This window comes from Apium graveolens, chromosome 7 (assembly GCF_009905375.1).
Source record: "Apium graveolens cultivar Ventura chromosome 7, ASM990537v1, whole genome shotgun sequence".
In the NCBI taxonomy this organism is placed as follows: Eukaryota; Viridiplantae; Streptophyta; class Magnoliopsida; order Apiales; family Apiaceae; genus Apium; species Apium graveolens.
This window is the reverse complement of record NC_133653.1, coordinates 128,504,363-128,525,914: the sequence shown is the minus strand read 5'-3', so window position 1 is coordinate 128,525,914 and position 21,552 is coordinate 128,504,363. Positions and strand designations below refer to the sequence as shown.

Here is a 21,552-nt window from a genome sequence, read left to right as displayed (position 1 = left end):
GTGGCTGAATAGCATTCTGATTATTCCCCCAGCTGAAATTTGGATGATTTCTGTTATTAGGATGATAGGTCGCTCGCACAGGCTGCTGTTGTCACTGATAATTATTCACATACTGAACAGATTCGTTGACAAGAGAACACTGATTCGTAGCATGAGAACCTGCGACCTTGCCTGACGTCATCCTCTGAGTTGGGTTTTGATGCTCATTTGCAGCCATCGTCTCTATAAGATTATACGCCTCAGTATAGCTTTTAGCCCATAAGGCTCCTCCAGCTGCTGCATCGAGCATGGGCCGAGATTGGGCCCCCAAACCATTATAAAAACCAGTGATCACCATCCAATCCGGCATTCCATGATGTGGACATTTTCTCAATATTTCCTTGTAGCGTTCCCAAGCCTCACACATAGATTCTGTAGGTTGCTGCGCAAACTGAGTAAGAGCACTCCTCATAGCAGCAGTCTTTGCCATTGGATAAAACTTCACCAGAAACTTTTACGCAAGATCTTGCCACGTAGTGATGGACCCAGCTGGTTCAGAATGTAACCAGTCTTTAGCCTTATCCCTCAATGAGAATGGGAAAAGCCTCAACTTGATAGCCTCATCAGTCACGCCATTATACTTAAAAGTGCTGCAGATCTCGACAAAATTCCTTATGTGCATGTTGGGGTATTCAGTTGCCGCTCCTCCAAAAGAAACAGAATTCTGCACCATCTGAATAGTGCCCGGCTTGATTTCAAAGGTGTTAGCTTGAATAGCCGGATGAAGGATGCTTGACTGAATGTCATCAATTTTAGGCCGAGAAAAATCCATAAGAGCTGGATCAGCTTGAACAATACGATCTCCCATGTTTACTGGTTCTTTCTGCTCAGTTCCTGAATCCGAATCCTCAAAATCTAACTTCTCCGGAATATCAAGAACTTCGTCTGTCTCCTCAGCTGTATCTAAAGTCCTCTTGCGAGCACGAGAACGAGTTTGCATAAACGCTTGCTAAAGTACCTGAAACACAACTGAAAAGAGTAAGTAACTACTACGTCCTAATCACTGAGTCCTAATGACCAATGATGGTAAGTACATAAACTAAACAAATACGCCGAGTCCCCGGCAGCGGCGCCAAAAACTTGTTAGGGCGAAAACACGCACTAATATTCACGCAAGTATACGCGTTCGCAAGTAATATAGAATACTTTCTAGTTCGTTCCCTCAGAGACTCAGACTAAATTATTGTCTAATTAAACTCACTCACCAATGTATGATTACTTCTCAATGTTAAGATAATAACACTTAAAATTGTTGATTAAATATTAACTATAATTAACTACTCAATTAACCACTTAACTAACACTTCAATTTATCAATAATAAAACACTCATGAGATCACAACTTCATTATTACTTCCTTCTATAGCCATTGTTATTACCTTTAGCATGTGACAGTGATGATATTAATCGAATAACACGAAACTGATAAAAGCCAACTTTCATTGTACTAATACCATTCTACTAAGCATCCACAATTAAGATAGAAGTTGAATAGTCATCAATTATGTTGAGTTCCTATATGTCTACAGAAATTGACAACACAACGATTTAAGCACAAGTTATCCCTTTTGATTACATAGGGCAAATAAAACTGTTAGAGTTACCCACTAATCATGGTCAACGTACATGAACCTATGCTAGCATGGCAAGTTCTAAATCTCAAGATCCACCGTCGCTTCACAAGAGATTAACACCCTATCTTATATGTTTGCGACGCACATAAGACGAATACGCACAACCAATACTAGATATCATGCAATCATCACACACTAAAGTATTAAACAATTAACTAAAGAATTCCATAATAAATCCGTTGCAACCCCATGATCACAATTAGCCCATAATAGAACTTATCGCCATCATGGGTTCATATGAAATCATGACAAACAAACACAAGAAAATAATAACTAAACTAATTATATTAAAACAGAGTACGTCACAAGAGTAAATAAGTCAAAGCAAGAAAACTAGCATCCAACGTTACAACGAAACAAGAATCACAAGAATATATGCTTCCTCTTCGTTGCGGTGTGCTAAATCGGTCTTCTTCCTTATCTCCTTCGCTTCTTGCGTAAAACACAATCTAAAACATAATCCCCTTAATACTCTCTGTGAAAACGTCTCAAATCTACCTATATAATAGTCCCATATAACTCAGATTACATAGAAGTTGGAAGCCAAACAGAAGTAGAAGTCTAAAATAATTTATCTTTTCCCCCGACCCTACGCGGCCGCTCAGCATTGCTGCGTGGGCGCGCAGGTTGCTGCGCGGCCGCTCAGCATTGCTGCGCGGGCGCGCAGGCCTCTACTGGAAAAAATCCAGGTTTGCTCCGTTTCTTCGCCGTAATCTGCCCATTCCTTTCCTCTCGCAATGGTGAACACATGCCAAGGCTTATTCTTGATGATTTCTCCCCCGAAATGCAACTAATACCCTGAAATGCATAAAAACTAGAAAAATGCATCAAATACACAAAATACTTGATTTCAAGACACCAATTTAAGCCATTTTAAGAAATTCTAAGTGGTATAAAATGCCACTTATCAGTGAGTCGCGCAGAAGGCAAGTTTTTCCCATATTCTACTTTCAGAATAGTGATACTGATTCACATGCTTATCACATTTGCATTCTCTTGATTATTGTTCTTGATCACTGATATACACTTGCTATTCCTTTGTTCTTATTTCATTTCGATTCTTGATTTCTCCATTTCTTTGAATTCTTGATTCATATTCCATTGATAATGCATTGAGATTGATATATTTTGGTATTTGGGATATATCAAAGCATACCGATTGTTCTGGTTGCTAAGCGATGGACTGGATAATGATATTTTTGGGATTGAGTGTGTCTTAATCCTGAGGACCGGGATGACTGGTGCCTCGACGTGGGTCGTAGTGCCTGGGTACCTGGCTGGATCTATATATTGAGATATGGATCTGCATTATATTCTGACTGATCAGAAGAATATAGATGCGAACTTGTGTCCAGTTTAGTTCATTTGTACTCGCCAGTAATGGCCTTCTTGCTATTCTCGTGAGGTTATATCTTTGCAGATATACCTGGGATGATGAATTCATTTAAAATGCTTTAACACTATTTATATTTTGTGGACTTGTTGAGCAATTTTTGGCTCATCCCTTTTGTTGTTATTCAAATTATTGTTTTCAGTTAAGAAGGAATATGAAACCAATCAGGACTCGAGTGGTAAAGAAGCGGGTCAAGCCTCGGGATCCTCTCATACCCAAGGTGTTGATCCCAATGCAGGAAGAAAGCTTTGAGTTGCCTGAGCAGGTGGAGTGTTGATAGATAGTGTATATGTTTGAATAAAAGTTGAACTTAATTTAAAATGAATTAGACAATGGTTTGTAATAAAGAGAGTTTGTGAGACTTTGAATGTTGGTTTGTAATAAAAGTAGTTAGTGGTTCTTGTTTTCATACTTCAACCTAAAAAGATCCTGGTTAGTGTTAAAGGGGTTTAATTTCATTTCTTTATTAATTGTTAATCAGATTGTACAGGTTTGGTGATTAGCTAGTAACCCCCAGACTTATACCCCGGGTCTGGGGGGCGTTACAGGTTTGGCATCAGAGCTGTAGGTTTGGTCCCTGAAAACAAGAACATTAGGATTAAGATATGATAGGGAGATCACATAAGATAGGGATAGTTAAATTAGGATGAATAGTATTAGGATTTAGGTCAGATTAGAATAGGGAAGTAAAAATCTTAAATTGTTAGTGACTTTTTCTTTTCTTTGGTACATTATCAGATGGCATCTTCTGGTTATTCTGCGTCTTCCGAGAGGACAGTCACTGGGCCAGAATCACCAGTTATACCTCCAGTATCTGAGTATATGTTTCCTCCTCTACCAACTCCACCACCATTGCCACAGGAGCCGGTACCACCAGTTAAGGGGATAGTTCATGACCCCATAGAGATGTTTTATCCTTTTGAGTTCTTTGAGCCGATGGTTCCTTTACCTATTGAGCACCAGTTTATACTAGGTATTGAGCAGGAGTTACCACCACCACCATTGTTACCTCCTATACCAGTGCATGCCCCAGAGCCGGACATAGTTCAGATGATTCCAGTCGAGGGGATGGGAGAGCATGATGTTGATCTACAGTTAGGTTTACCACAGCAGGGTGCAGGTTTTCCGAGGGTTCCTTCTCAGGAGTCAGTAGGTCAGGTTGCTCAGCCGCATATGGTACCATACCATGAGTATAGAGTTATGAGGCATGATATGGAGTATTGGTGAGCACAGTGTCGGGAGATTATGCATCTGTTTGATCAGAGGGACAGAGGACCGTTAGCGGCCCTACAGCCGGATTATTATATGAGACAGCGATTACAGTCAGTGTTGATGAGTGATACTTGGGAGCTGGATGATTTGACTCATGATGGACCTCCTTCTTTTGCAGAGTTCTACGGGGTTTTCCGCTTGGCAGAGACTTTGGTCCAGGCACTTAGAGAGGAGCTTAGGCGTATTCCGCCTGGGTTTTAAGGCAGTGATAGTTTGAGACAGTGACTCCAGAGTACATATGTATATAGAGGCAGCATAGTATAACCTAGTGAGTAGTGTGTATGTGTGTATCAGTAGTTTAACTTGTATTAGTAGTTTAACTTGTAGCGATAGTGTGACTTGTAGCCGTAGTGATGACCAGTAGCCCGAGAATTTTTGTATCAAGCATTTACACCTGAAGCTGGTGTCACATATATATAAGATGAACTTTTTCAATTTTTTTTATTTAAATTTCAGCCTTTACAGTTTTAAAGCATTTACTTTCACTTTACAATTTTCCATATTATAATTCCTGTTAAACAAAAAAAGAGAGAACAATTATTTTATTTAACTCTTTACATTTCTAGTCTTTACATTCATCAACTATTTTCTTTAAATAAACCATGTTATTAATACAGGATAAATTGTTTTCCTTACATATTGTCAATTGTTTATTAAACTGTTAAATAAATATCACCTATTTTATTATCAAAAGAAGATGGCACCAAAAAGAAAGACTAGGGCTGAGACCTCTAACAGCAATTCCGAAGACCAGACTAATGAGACCATGAACCAAATGTTCCATCTGATGCAACAACAGATGGTAATGATGCAACAGCAGATGCAGCATCAGCAATAGCAGATACAACAACAAATGTTACAACAGCCACCTCATCCTGAGCGTCAATTACCACAAGTATTACCTATTGTTACTTTTAAGCAGTTTCAGTCAGTTAAACCTCCAGAATTTGAAGGGTCTACTGATCCTATTAAAGCTACCACCTGGTTAAAAGAAATAGAGAAAGCGTTCGCACTAGTGAAGATAGGTGAGGACCAGAAGACTGATTTTGCTAGTTACTTGTTGAAAGGAGAGGCGAATTATTGGTGGGAATCTAAAAAGGCCTTAGAGGGTGAAGAAGTTATTGCGTGGGATAGGTTTAAAGAGTTGTTTTTAGAAAAATATTTTCTCGCTATGTGAAGAATCAAATGCAGATTAAGTTTCTAGAACTGAAGTAGGGAAATATGTCTATGGCAGAGTATGAAGCCAAATTCACTGAGTTGGCTAGGTTTGTTCCAGAACAGGTTGACACTGAAGAGAAGTTAGTTCAAAGGTTTCAAAAAGGGTTACGACCATGGATTCGTGGCCAAGTTGCAATTTTCGAATTAACGACGTATATCATCGTAGTTCAGAAAGCTTTGATTATAGAAGGGGAAAGTGAAAGATCTCAGCAAGACAAGGGACAGGGAAGTTTCCATGATCGCTCCAGCAGAAAGTCGGGATTCCAAGCCCGGGCAAATTTGAATTTTAAAAGGATAGGACAAGGTCCACAGAAGGCAGTAATCGTTTCCAAACCTCCAGTCAGCAGGGAATGGTCAGAGTTCCAGTGCCGTACTGCAAGACATGTAATTGAAAGCATACTGGTGTATGTATCAAAAGGGATGTAACGTGTTATCGGTGCAAGCAGAAAGGGCATTATTCTAACGAATGTCCAATAGGTAGAACAACGGAAATGACTTGTTTCCAGTGTGGAAAGAAAGGGCATATCTCCAGAAATTGCAAAGGACCAGCTATGGCAGCCAGTGTTCCGAGAGTGTTAGCATTACCTCCGCCGCTGCCTAATCAACCCAAAGCAAGAACTTTCAACATGACCATGAAAGAAGCGGTGCAGAGTCCGAGTATTATTGCAGGTACGCTTTTGGTGAATTCCGTAAGTTCAAAAGTATTAATTGATTCTGAAGCTACTCGTTCATTTATTTCTGAAGAATTTCTTGATAAGTTACATTGTGAAATCGAATGGTTCGGCGAAACGTTAATTATAAAATTAGCGAATGACGACCAAGTTCCAGTAGATCGAGTATGTTCTGCGTGTGATATAGAAATAGCCGGACGTCATTTTTCTGTAGACTTAATTCCTTTTAAGCTAGGAGAATTCGATGTCATTTTGGGAATGGATTGGTTAGCCTGTCATAACGCTCAGATAGATTGTAAAAATAAGAGAGTCAAATTGTGAACTGCGGAAAATGTAACGGTAATATTTAAAGGTGAAAAACAGCGGAAGAAATTTTTCACTGTGATACAGACTAAACGATTGCTTCGACAAGGATGTGAGGCGTACATAGCTTACGTGTTAGATACTGAAAGAGGAAGTCCTAGAATAGAAGACATTCCAGTTGTATGTGAGTTTCCAGACGTCTTTCCAGATGAGCTTCCAGGATTACCGCCAGATCGAGAAATCGAGTTCACGATTGATCTGACACCAGGCACATAACCAGTTTCGAAAGCTCCATATCGAATGGCTCTAGTCGAAATGAAGGAATTGTCAACGCAACTGCAAGATCTTCTAGACCGAGGCATCATACGACCTAGTGTATCCCCATGGGGTGCACCGATGTTATTTGTGAAGAAGAAGGACGGCAGCATGCGATTATGCATCGACTATAGGGAATTGAATAAACTCACTATCAAGAACAAGTATCCCTTACCGAGAATCGACGATTTGTTCGATCAACTAAAAGGAGCAGCATGGTTTTCAAAGATAGATTTGCGATCAGGCTATCATCAATTGAACTTTAAAGCTAAAGATATTCCAAAGACTGCGTTTCGTACAAGATATGGGCATTACAAGTTTTTAGTAATGGCATTCGGTTTGACAAACGCGCCAGCAGCATTCATGGATCTAATGAACAGAGTATTCAAGAGATACTTGGACAAATTCATGATTGTATTCATTGATGACATCTTCATTTACTCATGGACAGAAGAAGAGCATGCGGAACCCTTGAGGATAGCTTTGGAAATTCTAAGGAAAGAACAACTATACGCGAAATTTTCGAAATGTGAATTCTGGTTAAGAGAAGTACAATTTCTAGGGCATATCATAATTAGAGAAGGCATCCAAGTCGATCCAACAAAGATTGAAGTTGTGTTAAATTGGGAAAGACCAAGCACGCCGACAGAAGTTCGAAGTGTCTTGCGGTTGGCAGGGTATTATCGAAGGTTTGTCAAAGATTTTGCGAAAATAGCAACGCCGCTGACCAAGTTAACTCGAAAAAGTGAAAAGTTTGAATGGAATGATAAGTGTGAAGAAAGTTTCCAAGAGTTGAAAAATCGATTAGTAACCGCACCAGTACTTGTATTGCTAGACGAGCAAGGAAATTTCGTCATTTATAGCGACGCTTCGTATCGCGGGTTAGGATGTGTACTGATGCAGCACAATAACGACATCGCATATGCTTCGAGACAACTTAAACCTCATGAGCAGAAATATCCCACTCACGATCTGGAATTGGCAGCGATCGTATTTGCGTTGAAGCTTTGGAGACATTATCTCTATGGTGAAAAATGCGAAATCTACACAGATCATAAAAGTCTGAAGTATATCTTTACTCAAAAGGAACTGAACATGCGACAACGCCGATGGCTGGAATTCATAAAGGACTATGATGTCACGATCAGTTATCATCCAGGGAAAGCAAATGTTGTGGCAGATGCGCTGAGCAGGAAAGAAAGATTAAATCGATTAACTTCATGTGAAGAATTAACCAAGGAATTCGACAAATTGGAAATTGAGATTCGTGTTTCCCATGAATCTGCAGAAATTATCTACACTGTGACTTTCCAACCGGAGTTGTTAGAGAAGATTCGTCGCTGTCAAGATGAAGTGATGAGTCAAGATGACGACCTGACGCGAGAAGAGATCACAACTCAGAGAGATAACGAAGGAATTTTATGCTTTGCGTCGAGAATCTGGATCCCTAACGTGGCAGAATTAAAAGAAGAAATAATGCGAGATGCGCACAATTCAAAGTATTCCATTGATCCAGGAAGCACAAAAATGTATCCCGATCTGAAGGAGAACTTCTGGTGGCCGAACATGAAGAAGGAAATAGCTGAATGGGTGAGTAAATGCTATACATGCCAGCGAGTTAAAGCGGAACATCAACGTCCGAACGGATTATTACAACCGTTAGACATTCCAGAATGGAAATGGGAACATTTAGTGATGGATTTTGTAGTAGGACTACCAAGGACAAAAGCAAATCATGATGCGATATGGGTAATCATTGACAGACTCACCAAGTCAGCACATTTTCTACCAATCGACGAAATATTTTCACTCGACAAACTAGTGCACTTGTATCTCAAGGAAATTGTAATGCGACATGGAGTTCCAATATCTATCGTGTCCGATCGAGATCCTCGTTTCAACTCAAGTTTTTGGAGACAATTTCAAGAATGTCTTGGAACCAAATTGAACATGAGTACCGCTTATCATCCGCAAACTGATGGGCAAAGTGAAAGAACTATTCAAACGATTGAAGACATGCTACGAGGTTGTGCGATCGATTTTGAATGCAGCTGGGATGAACATCTACCTCTGGTGGAATTTTCTTATAATAACAGCTATCACGCCAGCATTGGAATGCCACCGTATGAAGCATTATACGGGAGGAAATGCAGATCACTAGTACATTAGGATGAAGTTGGAGAACGCAAAATTTTGGGTCCAGAATTAATTCAACAGACGAAAGAAAAGATTGAACTCATTCGAAAATGACTCGATGCAGCGCAAAACAGGCAACGCAAATATGCAGATCAAGCCAGGAAAGATATGGACTATCAGGAAGGAGAAAACGTACTACTCAAAATATCGCCATGGAAAGGATTAACCAGATTTGGCAATAAGGGTAAATTGAAACCACGATACGTTGGACCGTTTGAAATTTTGAAGAAAGTGGGAAAAGTTGCATACGAATTAGCTTTACCGCCTCATATGTATCATATTTACAATGTGTTTCACGTGTCAATGCTTAAGCGATATAATCCTGATTCTAGGCATGTAATAGAGTATAAACCGATAGAAATCCAACCTGATTTGTCTTTTGTTGTACAGCCGGTAAGAATTTTAGATCGGCGAGAGAAAGTGTTGAGAAATAAGTCTGTATATTTAGTGCGAGTGTTGTGGAGAAATCCTATGGTTGAAGAATCAACCTGGGAACTTGAAAGTGAAATGTTAGAGAAATACCCTCATTTGTTTTCATAGAAGATTTTGAGGACAGAATCCTTTTAAGGGGGGAAGGATGTAATGATTGGGAAATTTACGTTTATATTATATCATAATTATAATAAAATATGTGTATTACTATGTCATTTATGTGTGATTATCTGATAAACCCTAACTGTTATGTGTTACGTGTATTCCATGTCATTTCTGTAATTTTAAGGTATTTTTCAGATATTTTATTATGCATTCATAGGTTTCATTTCAAACGTTTTACGACCCAAATAATGATTTTAAAGCCAGTATTTCAAATAAATAATGGACCTTATTTTTATCAAATGGCTTTTACAATCGCATTATACTGAACATCTAAATATTTTATAAATTTTCCCGTTTTGCGAAAAATGACTTTTCCGGGCCCCATTGGGTGTCAAAACCCCCACAAAAATCACATTTTTATTTTTATAAAATTATAGGACTTTCATTTATATTATTTCTTTGCATTTTTGCATTATTCACAATTTTTGAGAAATTTTGGCATATATATTGTATATATAAAATATCTATAAATTAAATTTTAATACTCAAAAATTATAAAATTAGGGGCCTATTAATTTTAAAAAGTGTAGAATTAGGGCCTTAATTTTAATTAGGAGTATTATTTTTACTACTATAAATATCCTAATTTTTATTTAATTAATCATAATTAGGGCTTTTTGATTCCAGGGTTATTTTGATGTTTTGATGATTGAAATAGCTTGGTTATGTGATTTACAGTTGATTCATGGTGTTTAATTGATGAAACGATACCTAGATAGCAAAGTACGATTTCTAGGGTTTATACTGAATTTTCAAAACACAACTCGATGATATCTGTGAATCTTTGGTTCCTGAAAGTTTAGGGCTTTGATTGTATGTATTCATAGCTTTAATTTGCACTATTAAACGTTTGATTTTATGTACGATTCTACAAATTCGATGTTTGGCCGAAACACTTTGATTTTAGATCCGAGAATTGATTTCAGGGATGATTTTGGTCATTTGATGGCTGGAATCGAGTTGTGAATGGATGGGGAATGAAAATCCCGTAAAAACAAGGCTGAACGATGCATAGTTGGCAGGGTTTCAGGGTTGCCGGACTCCGGGAACGTCACCGGAATCTGGAAAAAATTCCGGTGTGTTCTTGAAGATCCGACCAATGCCCCAACCCGTTTACCCGAATCAAAACCCGGATTAAAACCCGGTTTTGATCTGTTTTTGTCAGAAACCAATTTCTGACAAATGTTTTTGAAATTTTGAAATTTTGATTTTGATTTTATTTTTATTAATTTTAAAAATCAGTTTTATTTATTTTATAAATTGATTAATTAATTATTTAATTAATTGATTTATATTATAAATAATTCTGAAATATTTTCTAAAAATCAGATTTAATTATTTTCTGAAATATTTATTATTTATTTATTATTTATTAATTATTTAAAAATGATTAATTATTTTGACAATTAATCAAATAATTTTCAATAAATCATAATAAATTCATTTTAATTCCAAAAATTATAGAAAAATCATTTTTAATTCTGATTTTTCTTAAATAATGATTTAAAAATTATTTTTGAATTTTAAAAAATTAGTAATAATTATTTATAATGATTAATAAATGGAATTATCAGTATTTAATTGATAATAATTCAACCGTTGTTCCGATTTGCGTGAAACGAAAGCCTGTTAACCAATAAAAATGAATCTTTTTCATTAAAAATAATATCAAAGCTTAATTTCTTCTGAACATTAGTTGATTTTGTGACTTGTTTGATTATCAGTCGAGTTACGTGCTGAGACGAGTCCGAAAAATTTTGGAAAAATGGGAAACGAGTCAGATAACGATCAGTTGAGCGATTAGCGAATCGATTTTGGTTCTAAAAATTATTTTAACTATAAAAATGATTATGTGCCTATGTGCTTATGTGTATTACGTGGTTAATTGAGTCTTACTTGCTTATATGTAATACACGAGTCGGTCATAAGTGCATGGGTAGATGTTAGGAACGGTGTGAAGCCGATTCAAGATGCAAATGAAGTATGACGTGACTTAACCAATCTGTTTTGCCAACAGAAGCTAAGCCAGCCAGGCAAGTTGAGTTGGTAATAGTCCAAGGTGATAGACAGAATTGATTCAATTGCAGTGAGTCGCGCAGAAGGCAAGTATTTCCCCTATTCTACTTTCAGAATAGTGATACTGATTCAAATGCTTATCACATTTGCATTCTCTTGATTATTGTTCTTGATCACTGATATACACTTCTATTCCTTTGTTCATATTTCATTTTGATTCTTGATTTCTCCATTTCTTTGAATTCTTGATTCATATTCCATTGATAATGCATTGAGATTGATATATTCTTGTATTTGGGATATATCAAAGCATACCGATTGTTCTGATTGCTAAGCGATGGATTGGATAATGATATTTTTGGGATTGAGTGTGTCTTAATCCTGAGGACCGGGATGACTGGTGCCTCGACGTGGGCCGTAGTGCCTGGGTACCCGACTGGATCTATATATTGAGATATGGGTCTGCTTTATATTCTAACTGATCAGCAGAATATATATGCGAACTTGTGTCCAGTTTAGTTCATTTGTACTCGCCAGTAATGGCCTTCTTGCTATTCTAGTGAGGTTATATCTTTGCAGATATACCTGGGATGACGAATTCATTTAAAATGCTTTAACACTGTTTATATTTTGTGGACTTGTTGAGCAATTTTTGGATCACCCCTTTTGTTGTTATTCACCTTATTGTTTTCAGTTAAGAAGGAATATGAAACCAATCAGGACTCGAGTGGTAAAGAAGTGGGTCAAGCCTCGGGATCCTCTCATACCCAAGGTGTTGATCCCAATCTAGGAAGAAAGCTTTGAGTTGCCCGAGCAGAAGAAGTGTTGATAGATAGTGTATGTATTTGAATAAAAGTTGAACTTAATTTAAAATGAATTAGACAATGGTTTGTAATAAAGAGAATTTGTGAGACTTTGAATGTTGGTTTGTAATAAAAGTATTTAGTGGTTCTTGTTTTCATACTTCAACCTAAAAAGATCTTGGTTTGTGTTAAAGGGGTTTAATTTCATTTCTTTATTAATTGTTAATCTGATTGTACAGGTTTGGTGATTAGCTAGTAACCCCCAGACTTATACCCCGAGTCTGGAGGGCGTTACAGTTACATAAGCTACACTCTCGATGGATGTCAAATTGTCATCCGTCGGGACTATAAAGTTCACCCGTCGGGACTATATAAGAACTCCCTCACTCACTCACTCACTGAAACTCCCTCTCACTCTCACATTCATTTCTCTCAAATCGAACTCACCTCTCACTTCTAACCTCTAACCACTCTCTCGAACTGAACCAGTCACTCTCTCGAACTCTCAATCGGACTCTTAATCGGGTCTTCAATTAGGTGTGGACTCTCAATCGGGTCTCCAATTAATGTTTCAATCGAGTCCTGAATCAGAAATTAGGTATGCTCCTCTCTTTTTATAGGCTTATGTGATTTTTCTCTATTTTTTTGTTTGCATGTTCTGGGTTTCAGGTGAAATTAGGGCTTATATGATTTTATATATAAATGCTTTCGATGTTGTTAATTTCAATATTGTATATTTTGATGTGTATATGATTTTGATGAATGAGACTCATGAAAATATTTTGTAAAGTTTTTGAGTTCAGTTGTAATTTTGAGTTGTAATTTGAGTTTTTTCAATGTTTGCATGTTCTGATTTTCTGAGTATTTTTAATTTTTAATTGTAATTTTGAGTTGGATGGATTTTTTTAATTAGTGAAGACAGAGTCAAGTCTGTGCCTAGTGATTTTTGTAATTTTGAGTTGGATGCATTGCGACTGTTAATGAGATTTAGGATTAAGAGGATAATCATTTCAATTTTGTGACCTCAAAATTGTAGTATATGTGGAGTATGATCTTCTCATGATCATATAGGTTTGTAAATTATGACTACTATCGATGACATGTAATTAGTTGAAATATGATTTATTTATGCTTATATATTAATATTACCCTGTATATACATAAAATATGCCTTGTATGTTATGTCCATGCCATGTATGCACTTGATCAGAGTATATGTGGACTGTGGAGTATGCCCTGCTCATGCTCTGGTTTTTCTGGTTCCAGAACAAGCCTTCCCCAATCTATCTTGACCATAATAGACTTTAGAGTTTATAAGTTATTTTGTTATTATGAGTACCTTATTTGATCATTTGTTTAGGTAAATATTATAAGTTAATATATGTTTAGGCCTGTAATTGTATATGCTAAGGTTAATATTAATACTATTTATTTATTTATTTATTTAAATAATTAGTATTAAAAAGAGTTATAAACTAAAAATTTGTTATGTTAGTTTGCAATTATATGTATTCCTGATTATCGTATCCCATACTAATCGTTAAACCATAAACCAAGCATGTAGGCTATATGGCTGATAATATACCTGTTTATAGTAGGTAGGTATGACGGACAATGTTAATACTTGGTTGAATTGTCCCAAGTATACCTAAGATTATATCGATGGAGTGAAATTGTTTGTGAAGAAAGCGATGGCCAATTACGCTACTGGAGAGGAAATAAAGTGACATTTTCGTAAGTGTGAAAATCGTTTGTGGTGGTCTGCCAGCGACGTTGAGAGTCACCTGATCTGCAGCGGACCAGCAATGTCATTCGTTAAGTGAATTTATGATGTTACTTTATTGGTAGACAAAACCGATAATATGGATTTCGAACCAAATCTCGGATACGGAGATAATATTGACGAGATGTTAGACGTGACACACGGAAACATGGGACCAAATATAGATCCCCGAAAATTTTATCAACTTGTCAATGATGGAAAGTAGCCCCTCTACCCTGGTTGCAAGAATTTCTTGCGATTAAGTTTTTAAGTTAGGTTGTACCATTGGAAGTGTTTAAACAGAGTAACCGAGTCTGCATTCAGAGAGCTTTTATAGTTGTTAAAAGTGGTTGTTCCTGGTATTAATGTGCCTGCCTCTTTTAATTCCGCTAAAAATATTATAAAGGATCTAGGTCTTGACTACAAGAAGATAGGTACATGTCTGAATGACTGCATCTTATATTGGGGGGAGAATAAAAATAAAGTTTCTTGCAAGACTTGCGGTGTTTCAAGGTGGAAAGGCGTGGCACAAGAAGCGATCGATGCAAATAGAAAAATTCCCACCAAAGTAATGTGATATTTTCCGCTGATCCCATGGCTCCAACGACTATTTATGTGCAAAGATTTTGCTAAACAAATGGTTTGGCATGCGGTTGAACGAAAGAAAGACGGGAAACTCCGTCATCCAGCTGATGCTAAAGCTTGGTAGACTATGGACACCAAGTTTCCGCATTTCTCATCTGAATCTCGCAATATGAGATTGGGTTTAGCTACTGATGGGTTCAATCCATTTCACGAGATGAATGCCACACATAACACATGGCCAATTTTAGTTTTGAATTATAACCTTTCTCCGTGGCTAAATATGAAACTAGAAAACTTAATTCTTTCAACTATTATTCCTGGCCCAGATGATCCGGGAAACAACATCGATGTCTACATGCAGCCTCTGATTGGGGAGTTGAAAGAGCTATGGAAAACAGGATTGGAAACGTATGACGTTGCAACTAATCAAGTGTTTATGTTACGCGCAAGTGTCCTATGGACAATTAGCGACTTCCGTGGTTATGCAATGTTGTCGGGGTGGAGCACAAAAGGGAAGCTTGCGTGTCCAGTATGCCACTACAAGACGTCGTCAATGTATTTGAAGCATAGCAAAAAAGTTTGTTATATGAACCATTGCAAATTTTTAGATGCTAACTGTTAGGTAACACAACACTATAGAAGGGGGTTGAATATAGTGTTTATTCAATCAAATCGATTTCGAACACAAGTATGTAACAATAATTAAGTATATTCAATATAATAAACTCTGTTATAATAGAATAGTTATTCTCTCTCAGTGATGAACAATATCACTAAGAGCTGCTAGGTTACAATGTATAATCTTCCTCGTGAATGATAACACTTATAGTGTAAACCCTAAGCTATGTTTATATAGTACACAGTTATAAGATATCTTCTAATTGATATGGAATATAATTCTATCTCCTAAAATATATCAATCAAATATTATCTTTTACAAGTCTTCTAGTCTTCTAACTCTTCATGCATATCTTCAATTGTTTTAGTCACGATCTTTTCCTTTAAATCAGCTGCTTTCCTTATCTGAAGTACCCGCACTTAAGTCCTGATATAAATCCTGACGACCTTAAGTTCTGATATAAGTTCTGACTTCAGTAAGTTCTGATTTCCAGTAAGTCCTGATATTAAGTTCTGAAACTAAACACAACAGATTAGACATGACATCTCAAATATATCTAACAATCTCCCCCAACTTGTAAATTATGAAAATATACAAGTTAATAGATTTGATGATGTCAAAAACATTTAAGTACAAATGCAATGAGAGTTTATTTAAATAACTAACTATAACTTATAGTCCTTGTAGCTTTTACCAATCTTATTGAGTCAATCTGAAACCAAAGTGATTCTTGACAAAGTTTGATATCAGCTTTTCTTCTGCATTCCTCAGGACTTGAGCTAGTGTAGCTTTGACTTGCTTCAATTCTTCACCCTGACTTCCAATATGGTAGATTACAGTCCTAAGTGTTGATATATGATTTCTTTCTAAACCATCACCAAGTCTGATTACTCTTGGATGAGATGAGTCTTCATTATAGCACAGACATTTCTCTTTCATAATAACCTCAAGTTTAGCAGAATCCTTCTTCATTGGAATTTCACTTCCATCATCTTCAACTATGTTTGGAATAAATTCTGTAACCCTTCATCCAGAAATTCTTGCTTTATCCCTTATGGTCTTTATGATGAAATTTGACCATCTCCCAATAATCTCAGACTTTATCTCCAAAAGATAATGAAAGAATTGAATTTCTTTCAGAGATTTGTTCAGCACATCTGATTCTGACATTCTGTATGTTCTTCCATCTTCAAGAAACAGAATCAGCTTTTGCTTGACATTACTTTTATCATGAGCATCCAGTACCACTTGAACAGATCTAACCTTATCAAGGTGTTTCTGTGTAACTTCTTCAAGAGGTTTATCAGTCAATAAGAATAGATCTCTTGTAAGTACTTCAACTCATGTCTTGATTTTGGCATCTTCAGAACCTAATCCAGCTTTATCTCTTGCTTCTCTGGCTTTCAATCAAACAGTCATGAAATCAGATAACAATTGACTTTTCTTAGGATCTGATGGATTAACATTCTTCCATACGAGTTCTCTCTTATCAGTAACTGTCAATTTGTTCAAATCAACTTGAGCATTGTCAGAGGTTGATGTCTTGATAATTTGATTAGAATTTGTTGTTTCTTCTGTAGCTTACTGTTCATCACTCTAAACAACTTGAGCTTTGTCAGAGGTTGTCTTAGATTCTTCAGTTATCTTCCTTCTTCTCAGAGTTTCAACAATTTCATCTTCAGTAGATGTATCATCATAAACTTGAACCATTTTGCACACCGGTTTCATCAGGATTTGAGGAATCTTCATCTCCTATGGCTTTGTTGGTTCATCAATATTTCGTTTCCCTTTATCCTTGGGATCAATTTCAACTTGTGATCTTGTCTTGGGCTTTGAAGCCTCAGAGATTTTGTAATAACCCCAATTTTTGGAATTTTTGAAACCCTTATGAATAGTGATTTTGCTGATTATGCTGAATAAGAAAACTTTTCATACCACACTATGTAGGGGTTCTTTTATTGATCTTCTAAGATCTTATTAGTACTCTATATGGTATATAAGTGTATGTAAAGATCGTCAGAATCCAAATTCGAACACTTTGATTTTTCCCGGAAATCTACCAGATACAGAAAGAATTGAGTATAAGGTAACAGAATAAAAAGGATTTAAATTCAAGGATTATACGAGAGGATCATAAAAGGAATATAATGTATTGAGAAAGGTTAAGGAAACCTAAGTAATAAGATCCCGGGTATGATCCCTCAAACGATAAACAAAAACGAAAGTTAAGCGAACCGCATAACAGATCAGCGGTCATTAGCCAAGTAATTAGGAGCTAATCAAAGAGGTTAGTGAGGATGATGTCATCAAACCAATAAGAAGAGGACAAGCATGGGAAGATGACATAGGATTGATGACCTAAGCATGAAAAAAAGGGAAGGAAGGGTGGTTGATTTCAAGCCACACAATTTTACATGGTTAAAAGATAATTAAACAAAAAAAAGCAAAACAACCAACCAAACAAATCACAAAAACACATTTTCTCCACCTTTCCAAGCAAGAGCTCTCGGCCTCTTCCTTAAGAAATGGGAAGTCCAAGCTCCTCCACTTGCTAATTTACAAGGTAATTATCCTAGCTTCTCCTAGTTAAGTTACATAATTCCTAGGAATCTTAGCTTCAAAATCCTTTCCTAGCATTTCCTATAAATCATTCAAGAAGATGGTGAATAGTACTTTCTTGAAATTAATTTTTGTGTTCTTGATTTCTTTGAAAGATCAAGCTTGTAGGAGGTTAGATTAAGGCTTCTATGGGCATTCCAAGGATCTTTCATGGATTAAAAGCTTCAAGGAAGGTATAACTCTTCATGATCTTAGTCTTAAGTTTTGTTGTTTGGATTTCCTAATGTTTAGATGATGGGTTAGTGTAATGGGTGTGTAATCATGTTTAGAGCTTTGTTTAGTAAGTGGTTTTGTTGATTTTGGAGTTAGGAGTGATACTTGTTGGATTTAAAGTTCTTGGCCACATTTTTTACTTGGTTTAGATGAATAAGTTGAGATATTGAGTTATAGTTGAATGATATTGTATTATGGTTGAATGATATTGTATTGTGGTTGAATGATGGTGGAATGGTGATGATTGTGGGTTGTTTGTGAATTGAATTGGAGTTGTACGAAATTGGTAATCGCGTAAACATAGCTGTCGTAATGTCCGATTACCCTAGACTGTTTTTGTTCTTAACATTAGGACCCGTGAACTGTTAGGTTTTGACCATTTCCATGATTAGATAGCTCATGTTACGAGCTTCTTTTTGATATGTGGTTCGTTTGAATCCGATGTACGGTTTAGGAGAAACGACTGTTTTAAGTAACGGCGTTTCGCGACCGAACCATTACCCCTTGCCTTAATTTGAAACCTTTGTTAAGGCCCTTAAATGACTAATTGGAGTATGAAACATTTATGTAAAGTAGATTAGGCAGTTGGTAAGGTGCTCGCGAAAGAATTGCCTTAAAACTCTTAATGGTTAATTTATTAAAAATGGTGGAGCCGAGGGTACTCGAATGACTTATGTGATTCGTTAAGCGTATAAGTTATCATAAGTGAACATTAGGGTTCAATTGGTTAAAGTCTAGTTTCTTACGCGACCGGGGTTTAATTCCGACTTATGTTGTTGTTCATAGGTTATCGGACCCACTCTAAGCTTAAGTCTACCCTGGAACACTCATGCAAGTTTTCTACCCGTTATACAGTTGTTGTGATGTAAATATATGTATATGCATTATCTTGTGATAAGTGCACGATTGTTATTAGCAAATCTTGCGATATATTGGAGCATGTGATATAGTATATATGCATGTCTGTTTCGTAATCTTGATATCTAATTGTTGATTCAATTGCTTATAAGTTGCATAATACCTATGCTAGAGATAAGCAGTAGTTGCGTATACCCTTAGTATAGGGGACCCAAAGGTGAACATTTTTCTAAACCGGGAGTCGATGTTCCCGAGTATAATATATATATATATATATATTGATATAGTTTTCAAAACTATTAATCGAATAAGGTTTATTCGATAACTTTATTTTATTTAATGAATATTATTCTGAATATTCATTCGAGGACTTATGACTCCGCTTACTTTATTTAATGAATATTATTTTGAATATTCATTCGAGGACTTAAGACTCCGTTTATTTTATTTAATGAATATTATTCTGAATATTCATTCGAGGACTTATGACTCCGCTTATTTTATTTAATGAATATTATTTTGAATATTCATTCGAGGACTTAAGACTCCGTTTATTTTATTTAATGAATATTATTTTGAATATTCATTTGAGAACTTATGACTCCGCTTATTTATTAAATAATATTCTTTATTTTATTAAAGAATAATGTTTCGATAATCAAACCTATTTTCGATTATTCAAATAAAGATCATACTTTCGTATAAGTATATCTTTGGTTATTTATTATTCATTTCAAGTATAAGTTTTAAAACTTTTACTTCAATTATTTTTATAAGGATTATCCTTATGGGAATATTATTTAAATAATAATATTCAGATATTTTCTAATATATCGGGACTGATTTATTTCATTAAATCAGCATTACTCCAAACATTCTTAAAAATGTTTTCGAGTCTTCAAAATGATTTTAAAAGTTAGAGCGGATCCCAAAACTCTTTTTCAAATTTAAGATCTTCCTTTCGAAGGGGACTTGAATACTCGCTTAAAAATCGTAGGGATCCGGCTCTGTGGTGTATTTTATATTCGCAACGAGGTTGCTGTTTTGAGAAAAAAATTTGATTACTTGCCCAACGTTCGGGTAGTAAGTCCATCTAATTGAGTCGGCATAAGCGACAGGCCGGGGTACGGTCTATGAAGGTGTAAGAGGCTGGGTGACAGTCCATCCACGCGTGAGTGGTCGGGTAATGGTCTAGCGCAAGGTCCTAATGCGGCCAGGGTGATGACCAGCGAGGAATTCATCCATCTACAGTAGAAAAGGTTACTTATTGGTATCTTTGCCTGATCAGCAAGATATCGGGTTTATGCCAAAAGTCTTTTCTTTCCAAAATTCATTGGATATTACAACTCTGTTCATACTTTACATGACAGAGGTTTTTAGGAAATGTATGGAAGATATATATATGGATATAAATCGGGACTTAATGAAGTATCTCGTAACTTCATTTCATTCAATAATATTTCAAAGATTGAATCTATTCAAGTCTTATCTTGTAGTCTCATCTGGGTGATGAACTTTTGAAACTAATTATAACTTGAACGGTGGTAGTTCAAGTAGTATTCGGAAAGATATAAGTATATTGGAGTATCTTGTAACTTCATCTTTTAAACTTATATCTAGTAAATGATTATCTTGTGCATGTCAAAGATTTTCGGAAAAACGTTGAGACAAGGTTAGCTATATGAGATCACCTTGCAACGATATTTTTAATACAGTTATAAACTGGAACTCTGTGTATATTATACATGTCAGAGGATTTCGAAGATTGTGAAAAGTATATATGTATATATATACTGAATATTTTGCGACTTGGTCGCGTTAAGATATCAGCTTGGTTCATTTCTTCTTGACCAAGACTTTTATGAGTACTATGAAAATGCTCATATATTGTTAATTATTATACATATTATTTCAGTGAGCTTGTTGCTCACCCTTGCTTTCTTCTTTCATCACACAACAACAGATAGACAAGATGAATATGATCAAGCTCCCAATTCGTGAGTGGTTAGGAAACATTCCGCAGTTTACTGTAGGCGTTGATGCCGTTGTAGCTGAGGTAGGAACTACCAATAGGCTAGGCTTTCAACTTTTGTTGTACCAGACTTATGTATATTTATGAATTGTAATAATGGCAAAGAGTATGTAAATTTATTCAGAAACCCTTTTAAGGTGAAATGGTTTATAATTGTGGAATAAAATAACTTGTGTTATTTTTGTTATTCATCTCTAAGACTATAACTTGTGGTGTGTGTGTGTATATTGTGGGGTCACAGTACGCAGTAGTTGGTTGACTGTTAAGATTAAGTATTGATAAGGGAAATGGAACTCGTGACAACCTGGATCCCCGACCCCGGATTTGGGGGTGTTACAGAAATGGTATCAGAGCTAAGCGTTATAAACCTCAGAGATGATGTGACGTTAAGATAATAAGTTCACTAA

The 21,552-nt window shown here is 36.1% G+C and overlaps 1 non-coding gene across 1 annotated transcript; it reads left to right on the top strand.

Annotated features, from left to right (window-relative positions):
• The first annotated feature begins 347 nt into the window (after window positions 1-347).
• Window positions 348-454, top strand: LOC141675315 (small nucleolar RNA R71). Its single transcript, XR_012555973.1, has one exon. It is a non-coding gene; the product is annotated as a small nucleolar RNA R71 (small nucleolar RNA).
• The last annotated feature ends 21,098 nt before the right edge of the window (window positions 455-21,552 follow it).